Genomic DNA, 8,500 nt, shown 5'->3' on the forward strand with positions numbered 1-8,500 from the left:
CTTAAGACTTCTTATTTCTGTGGCATCATTTGTAATATCTCCTCTTTCATTTATAATTTCATTTATTTGAGTTTTCTCTCTTTTTTTTCTTAGTCTATATAAAAGTTTGTCAATTTTATTTATTTTTTGCAAAACTCATTCTCAGCTTATTGATCTTTTCTATTGTCCTAGTTTCTATTTTATTTATTTCTGTTCTAATGTTGTTATTTTCTTCCTTTTGCTAACTTTGGGTAGTTTGTTCTTTTTCTGGTTCCTTGAAGTGTAATGTTGGGCTGTATATTTGAGGGCTTTCTTTTTTCTTAATATAGGCATTTATTGTTATATGCTTTCCCTAGAACTGTTTTTTCTGCATCTCATATATTTTGGTATACTGTGTTTGCATTCTTGTTTCTGGATATTTTTTTATTTCTCTTTCAATTTCTTCTTTGACCCATTGGTTGTCTGGGAGCATGTTGTTTAATTTCCACATATTTGTGAATTTCCCAGTTTTCCTGTATTCATTGACATGTAGTTTTGTACCCAACTATTAGACTTTTATAGAATACTCCACATCTCCACACAACATTAGGAGATTGTTTATGGTTTTCAAGCATACTTGGAATGTCTCATAAGACCATGTGCTGGAACATAAAATAGGTATAAATAATTTTAAAATGATTGAAATAAAAATCATAGAGTATGTTTTTTTACCACAACAGAATTAAACTAGAAATTAATGATAAAATATTGTCTGGAAAATTCTTAAGTATTTGGAAATTAATAAACACTTCAGAAAATAACAATCAAAAGGAAGAAATCTATAGGGAAACTAAAAACATTTTAACTTAATGAAAACAAAGGCTTAGGATGTAAAATTTTGTTGGATGCTGCTAGAACAATGCTAGGAGACATTTAAAGGTTAATAATGTTCTTATTAAAGTGAAGAAACACTGAAAATCAATTATCTAAATTTCCATCTTATGAAGCTAGAAAAACAAGAACATGTGAAAGGTAATTTAGAATAAAAGAGGTTATTGAAGATAGAGTACAAATCAAAGAGAATATGGACAACTAATAGAGAAAAATCAAACCAAGAGCTGGGTGTTTGGAAACATAAGCAAAATTGGCAAACCTCTAGCTAGATTGATCAAGGAAAAGGAGGAAGGGACAACTTGCAAATATCAGGAATGAAAGAGAGAATAGCACCACAGATACTACAGAAATTAAAACAACTTTCAAATGTGAATATCCCTAAATCTAGTGAAGAAATTGAGTAAGTAAATTTCTTTCTACAAAGAAAACTCTAGTACCAGGTGCACTTACAGGCGAATTCTACCAAATATTTTAGGATGAGATAATACCAACCATACCAACTCTTTCAGAAAATGGAGTAGAAGGCAATAACTCCCACCTTATTTTATGTGGCCAGCATTACCTTGATTCCAAAACCAAAGAATTACAAAAAATGAAAACTGAAAGGCAAATATCTCTCATGAACATAGATGTAAAAATCCATAATACAATATTAGCAAATTGAATCCAGTTATTTCTGAAAAGGGCAATACACCATGGCCATGTGGAGTTTATCTTAGAAAAATGTTGGTTTAACATAAGAAAATCAATAAGTGTTATTTACCATATGAATAATAAAACATAAAAACAATATAATTATTTCAATAGATGCAGAAGAAATATTTGACAAAGTTTAGCATTCATTTATGATAAAATTATCCAGCAAACTATGAATGGAAGGTAAATTCTATGAAAATATACAATAATTATATTTAAAAAATTATTACTAAGATAGAGAATGAAGCAAGGCTGTTCACTTTCACCACTTCTATTATCATTTTATTGAAAAGCTTAACCAGTGCAAAAAGGCAAGAAAATAAAGGAAGAGGTATACACAATGGAAAAAAGAGAAGAAAAACTGTTTTTATTCTCCTGTGACATGATTGAATGTGTAGAAATACTAAGGAATCTATACTTACCAGGCCTGAAGGAAAATTAGCAAGGTCTTTAGATACAAGGTTAATATACAAAGGTTAATTGCATTTATATATATTAGCAATAACATTTTGAAAGCAAAATTTCAAATATTTGATTTTATGGCCTCAAAATAGAAAATTTTAGGAGTAAATCTAACAAAATATGTGCAAAACCTGTATACTGTTCCAAACATGGGTAGGAAAATCTAAGTAAGACCTAAATAATTAGAGAATTATGCTGACTGATTGGAAGACTGTTTTGTTACAAAGGTCAGTTATTCCCATATTGATCCATATAGTCAATCTATTCTCAATCAAAATCCTTGCAAGTGTTTTGGAAGAAATGCACAAATTGATTCATATATGTATATATGGGAACAATATACATATTGGTCCACTGGTCAATTGATTCTAATATATATATTATATATTATATATATATAGGTCCAATTAATATTCATATGCCAAAGTAATTAAATGGGGGGAAGGAAAATCTTTCTAAACACTAGTGCTGAAAAACTGGATATCCATTTGGGAAAAAATGAATCTAAACCTTTATTTCATACTCATTTACATACCACCCCACAAAATTAACTCTAAATGAATCCTATGCCCAAGCATAAAATTTAGAAGTATAAACCTACAGGAAGAAAGTATAAAGAAAATCTTCTGGACTTCAAGTTAGGCATAGATTTTTTTTTTACTTTAACATTTATTGAAATGGTGTACTCTTTATACTAATGCAAAAGGATAAAACTCTTCTTCCCACTCTAAAAACCTCTTCTTTACCATAAAGAATTCTTACTGCAATGGAACTAAAACTCTAAATCTCTCAGTAAAGGAGTTTGGGATGACTGGACAAAATCAGTCAGCAGGTTCCCCTTTTCTCAATTAAAAAATAAGGAGAGGGAGAGGGAATATAACAAACTGCTTCACATATATGCTAGGTAAGAAATAAGAGGTAAGGTAAGAAATAGTTCATACTTTCATAGTGTCAGCTTCCAGAATAAATCTTCTTCAGGTTTTAATCTTCAGGTTTGTATTTGGTCAGTCATCTCAGATCTTTGATTTGTTCATTTTTCCTGGTGTGAATCTCTTTCATGTTTTAATAAGCTGTTGTTGTTGGAATTTCTCCTCTAATTCTTTTCCAGCCATCCCCAGCTGCTCCTGAACCCTGAGTAGGTCATGCTTGGCCATTGCTAGATTCTCCTCCAGGGACTTCTGGTTTTCTGTCTTGTCATTAAGTGTCTTCAGAAATTCACTCTTTAAAGCAACAAATGTGTTTTCCAATCATTCAAGTCTTGGGCCTTTATAAAATCCTTATTATTTCCTTGGTCAAGCTGTAAATCCTGCAGTTCCCTTTCTAGCTTTGACTTCTCATCTAATGCATGTGTTGCCTATATTTCAGTGGCCTTCAGCTGTGACTTCAATTTCTCATTCTCCTTGAAATCTTAAAATTTCCTTGTTCAGAAGTTCTGTTGTTTTACTCTCCTTAAGTGGCGCAAGTTTCGGCTTCGTGATATCTATGATGGGTGTTCTATTTGAAGATGTAAATTCTGCAACTTGTTCTAATAATTCTGTTTTTAAGTTCAGAGATACCTGTCTGTAGCTTGAGGTACCTTCTCAGCTTGTGAGAAAAGCTGCTGCAGAAGTAACACACTGGTATGAGCTGTGTTGATGAGCTCAAACTCCACCTTGCTGTAGACCACAGCGGGCAGCCCTCTCAGGACCTGGGAGACCTCTTCTACAGTGAAGGTCTCGTCTACCAGCCTGCTTTCCTTGACGTCTTGGAGGCAGGAATCTATACTTTTGAGTCTCAAGCCACTTTTGAACAAGCAAAATACATGTACTTAGTAACTTCATTTTGTGCTCATTTAAGCGCAACTCTGCCATGGCGGTAGCAGAGGTTGTAGCCCTGAGAAGCTCCACCAAGCCTATGGTCACTGAGGGTGTTGGGCCAAAAAACATAGGCACAGATTGCTTGCTTTCTTTCTTTCTTTCTTTCTTTCTTTCTTTCTTTCTTTCTTCTTTCTTTCTTTCTTTCTTCCTTTCTTTTTCTTCTTCTTCTTCTTCCTTCCTTCCTTCCTTCCTTCCTTCCTTTCTTCTTTCTTTCTTTCTTTCTTTCTTTCTTTCTTTCTTTCTTTCTTTTCTTTCTTCTTTCTTTCTTTCTCTTTCTTTCTTTTTCTTCTTCTTTCTTTCTTTCTTTCTTTCTTTCTTTCTTTCTTTCTTTCTTTTTCTTTCTTCTTTTCTTTCATTTATTTGAGAGGGGGGAGAGAGAGCGTGAGTGCATGAATGGGGGGGGCAGAGGCAGAGGGAGAAGCAAATTCCCCACTGAGCATGGAGCCTGTGGGGGCAGGGATGGAGGAGGAGGGGGCTCAATCCCAGGGCCCTGAGATCATGATCTAAGCTGAAGTCAGATGCTTGACTGAGTCACCCAGGTGCTTGGGCACAGATTTCTTAAATGGCATACCAAAATCATGATCCATTACAAATTATAAATTGGTTATTATTAAAATTAAAATCTTTCTTTAATGAGAGATTTAATTTAAACAATTAAAAGGAAAAATGTAGACTGAGAAAAAGATTTACAGTACAGATATATTTTTAAAGGATTGTATCTAGAATTTATAAAGAACACAACTCAATAGTAAGACAAACAATTCAGTTAAAAATAGGGAAAAATCTGAGTAGACACTTCAAAAAAGATATAAGAATAGCAAATTAGCATATGAAAAGATGTTTGACAGCGATATTTATTAGGAAAATGCAAATTAAAAGCACGAAAAGATAACACTGTACATCATATCCCAGTAGAATGGCTAAAATTGAATAGACTGACAATATCAAGTGTTGAGAGGATATGGAAGGGCTGAAACTCAGGTTGCTGGTGGAATGTAAAGTAGTAAAACCACTTTGGAACAGTTTGGCAGATTTTTATAAAAATTATCTATATATTTACAACACAACTCAGTAATTACACTCCATAATTTTTTTTAAGATTTTATTTATTTATTAGAGACACACACACACACACAGAGGCAGAGACACAGGCAGAGGGAGAAGCAGGCTCCACGCAGGGAGCCTGACGTGGGACTCCATCCTGGGTCTCCAGGATCACACCCTGGGCTGAAGGCAGTGCTAAACCACTGAGCCACCCGGGCTGCCCCACTCCATAATTTCTACCCAAGGGAAACCCACATATCCACTCAGATTTGTGTGTGAGTAAAGACATTTTTATTAATAATAGCCCAGACTGGAGTTAGTCCAATTTTTCATGACCAGGTAAGTAATTAAATAAATTTTGTTTATACCCATGCTACAAAATGCTGTTGAGTCATAAAAAAAGAATGAACTGTGGATATGTGTAATAATGTGAATGAATCTCAAAAATATGTTGAATGGAAGATGCAAACATAAAAGATTACATACTGTATGATTTCATTTTTGTGAAATTCTACAAAAAGAAAATCAGGTCAATACTGACAGGAAACAAATAATTGATTTCCTAGGGCAAGTGGTGGGGCTAATGTTGACTGTAAATGATCATGAAGAAGCTTTTTATATTGATGTACTCTATATTTTGATTGTGGTGGTAGTCACACGGATGTATTTGTCAAAATTCATTTGTTAAAGCTCATTAAACTGCATGCTTATAATTGGTATATTTTTTTCTGTAAATCAAATCTCTATGAATTTGATTAAGAAGAATTAAATGTAATTATAATTTGAAACAACAATCCCATTTCCCAGAGTTTATCATAAGAAGTTGGACAATTGTGAAAAATGTATGAACAAGAATATTTATTCCTCTTGTCTTTGTAATCTTTACAAATCAAATTCAACTCCATTCCCATCAACAGAAGATGGCTGAATAAATCCATAGAATGGATTATTCTGTGGCCATTGGGAAGTGTGAACTAAAGCTGTGTGTATAGTCCAAAGAAGTTGCTTATAATAAAGAAGGAATAATGTATAATGCAGAAGGGATTTGTGCATAAACTGTAAATGTGTATTTATCTCTGTCTAAATATATGTATGTATGCATGTATATTAGAGTTCTCCAGAGAAACAGAATAAGATGTGTGTATACAAGTGAGATTTATTTTAGGGACTTGATTAACACAATTATAGATGTGTGATGAGTCTGGTGGGGATACTGTCAGGCTGCAAAGAGTTGCAGTTTTACTCTAAAGGCAGTCTGCTGTAGAACCCAGAACTGCTGTTGCAGATGAAGTCAAAACACAGTCTACTGGAGAAGTCTCTCTTGCTCCGGCGAGGTCCGCCTTTGTTCTATTCAGATCTTCAACCGATTGGATGAGATCCATCCACATGGTGGAGGGCAATGTGCCTTACTAAAAGTTCACCAGTTTAAATATAAATCTAATTCAAAAACAACCTCACAGAAACATCCAGAATAATGTTTGAATAATGTTTATTATCCAGAATAATATCTGGATACCCTGTAGTCCAGCTGACACATAAAATTAACAGTCACAGTATATGTGTGCTTACCCACAGAAATATCCTCCCTCCCTTCCTTTCTTCCTTCCTGTCTTCCTCTTTTCTTTCTTATTTAAATTCAATTACCTAAAATCATTAGTCGCAGATGTAGTGTTCAACAGTTTATCAGTTGCATATTAACACCCAGTGCTCATCACATCACATCACATCCCTTCTTAATGCCCATCACCCAATTATACCCTCACCCACCTCCTCTCCAGCAACCCTCAGCTTGTCTCCTATAGTTATGAGTCTGTCATGATTTTTCTTCTTTTCTGATGACTTCCCATTCAGTTTTCCCTCTCTTCCCCTATGATTCTCTGTGCTGTTTCCTATATTCCACATATGAGTGAAACTATGTAATTGTCTTTCTCTGATTAACTTATTTCTGTCAGTATAATACCTTCCTGTTCCATCCATGTCCATGCAAGTATTCATCCTTTTTTTTGTAAATTTTTTAAAAATTTAAATTCATTTTGCCAACATATAGTATAACACCCAGTGCTCATCATATCATGTGCTCTCCTCAATGCCTGTCACCCAGTTATCCCATCCCTCCAGCCACCTCTCCTTCCACAACCGTTTGTTTGCTTCCTAGAGTCAGGAGTGTCTCATGGTTTGTCCTCTCTAATTTTTCCCCACAGTTTCCCCTCCTTCCCTTATGGTCACTTTCACTATTTCTTATATTCCACATATGAGTGAAATCATATAATTTGTCTTTTTCTAATTGGTTTATTTCTCTCAGCATAATATCCCCCAGTTCCATCCACGTCAATGTATTCATTCTATATACCACATCTTCATCCACTCATCTATTGATGGATATCTCTGCTCTTTCTACAGTTTGGCTATTGTGGACTTTGCTGTTATGAACATTGGGGTACAGGTGCCCCTCTAGACCACTACATTTGTATCTTTGGGGTAAATATTTAGTAGTGCAATTGCTGGGTCATAGGGTAGCTCTATTTTTAACTTCTTGAGGAACCATCATGCTGTTTTCCAGAGAGGCCATGCCATACCAGCTTGCATTCTCACCAACACTGTAAAAGGGTTCCTCTTTCTCTGCAACTTCACCAACATTTGCTGTTTCCTATCTTGTTAATTTTAGCCATTCTGACTTGTGTGAGGTGGTATCTTATTGTGGTTTTGACTTGTATTTCCCTGATACCAAGTGATGTAGAGCATTGTTTCACGTGTCCCTTGGGCATGTGTGTGTCTTCTTTGGAGAAATGTCTGTTTACATCTTTTACTCATTTCTTGACTGAATTATTATTTTTTTTTGAGGGTGTTGAGTTTGATAAGATCTCTATAGATCTTGGATACTAGCCTTTTATCTAATATGTTATTTGCAAATATCTTCTCCCATTCTGTAGGTTGCCGTTTAGTTTTGTTGACTGTTTGCTGTGCAAAAACTTTATTTTGATGAAATCTCATGTTTGCTTTTGTTTCTCTTGCCTTTGGAGATGTGTCTAGCAAGAAGTTGCTGTGGCCAAGGTCAAAGAGGTTGCTGCCTTTGTTCTCCTGTAAGATCCTGATGGTTTCCTGTCTCACATTTAGGTCTTTCAACCATTTTGAGTTTATCTTTATGTATGGTGTAAGAGAATGGTGCAGTTTCATTCTTCTGCATGTGGCTGTCTAATTTTCCGAGCACCATTTATTGAAGAGACTGTCCTTTTTCCATTGGATAATCTTTCTTGCTTTGTCAAAGATTAGTTGACTATAGAGTTGAGGGTCTATTTCTGGGTTCTCTATTCTGTTCCATTGATCTATGTGTCTGTTTTTGTGCCAGTACCATGTTGTCTTGATGATCACAGCTTTATAATATAGCTTGAAGTCAGGCATTGTGATGCCCCCCAGGTTTGGTTTTCTTTTTCAACATTCCTCTGGCTATTTGGGGTCTTTTGTGGTTCCATACAAATTTTAGGATTATTAGTTCTAGCTCTGTGAAAAATGTTGACAGTATTTTAATAGGGATTGCATTGAATGTGTAGATTGCTTTGGGTAGCATAGACATTTTAACAATGTTTATTCAC

General features: G+C 34.7%; 1 pseudogene; it reads right to left on the reverse strand.

Moving 5' to 3' along the window:
• Positions 1-2,991: 2,991 nt before the first annotated feature.
• LOC112933758 (leucine zipper transcription factor-like protein 1) lies at positions 2,992-3,860 on the reverse strand (annotated as a pseudogene).
• Positions 3,861-8,500: the final 4,640 nt, after the last annotated feature.

The sequence above is a fragment of the Vulpes vulpes genome, chromosome 4, assembly GCF_048418805.1.
Source record: "Vulpes vulpes isolate BD-2025 chromosome 4, VulVul3, whole genome shotgun sequence".
Taxonomy (NCBI): Eukaryota; Metazoa; Chordata; class Mammalia; order Carnivora; family Canidae; genus Vulpes; species Vulpes vulpes.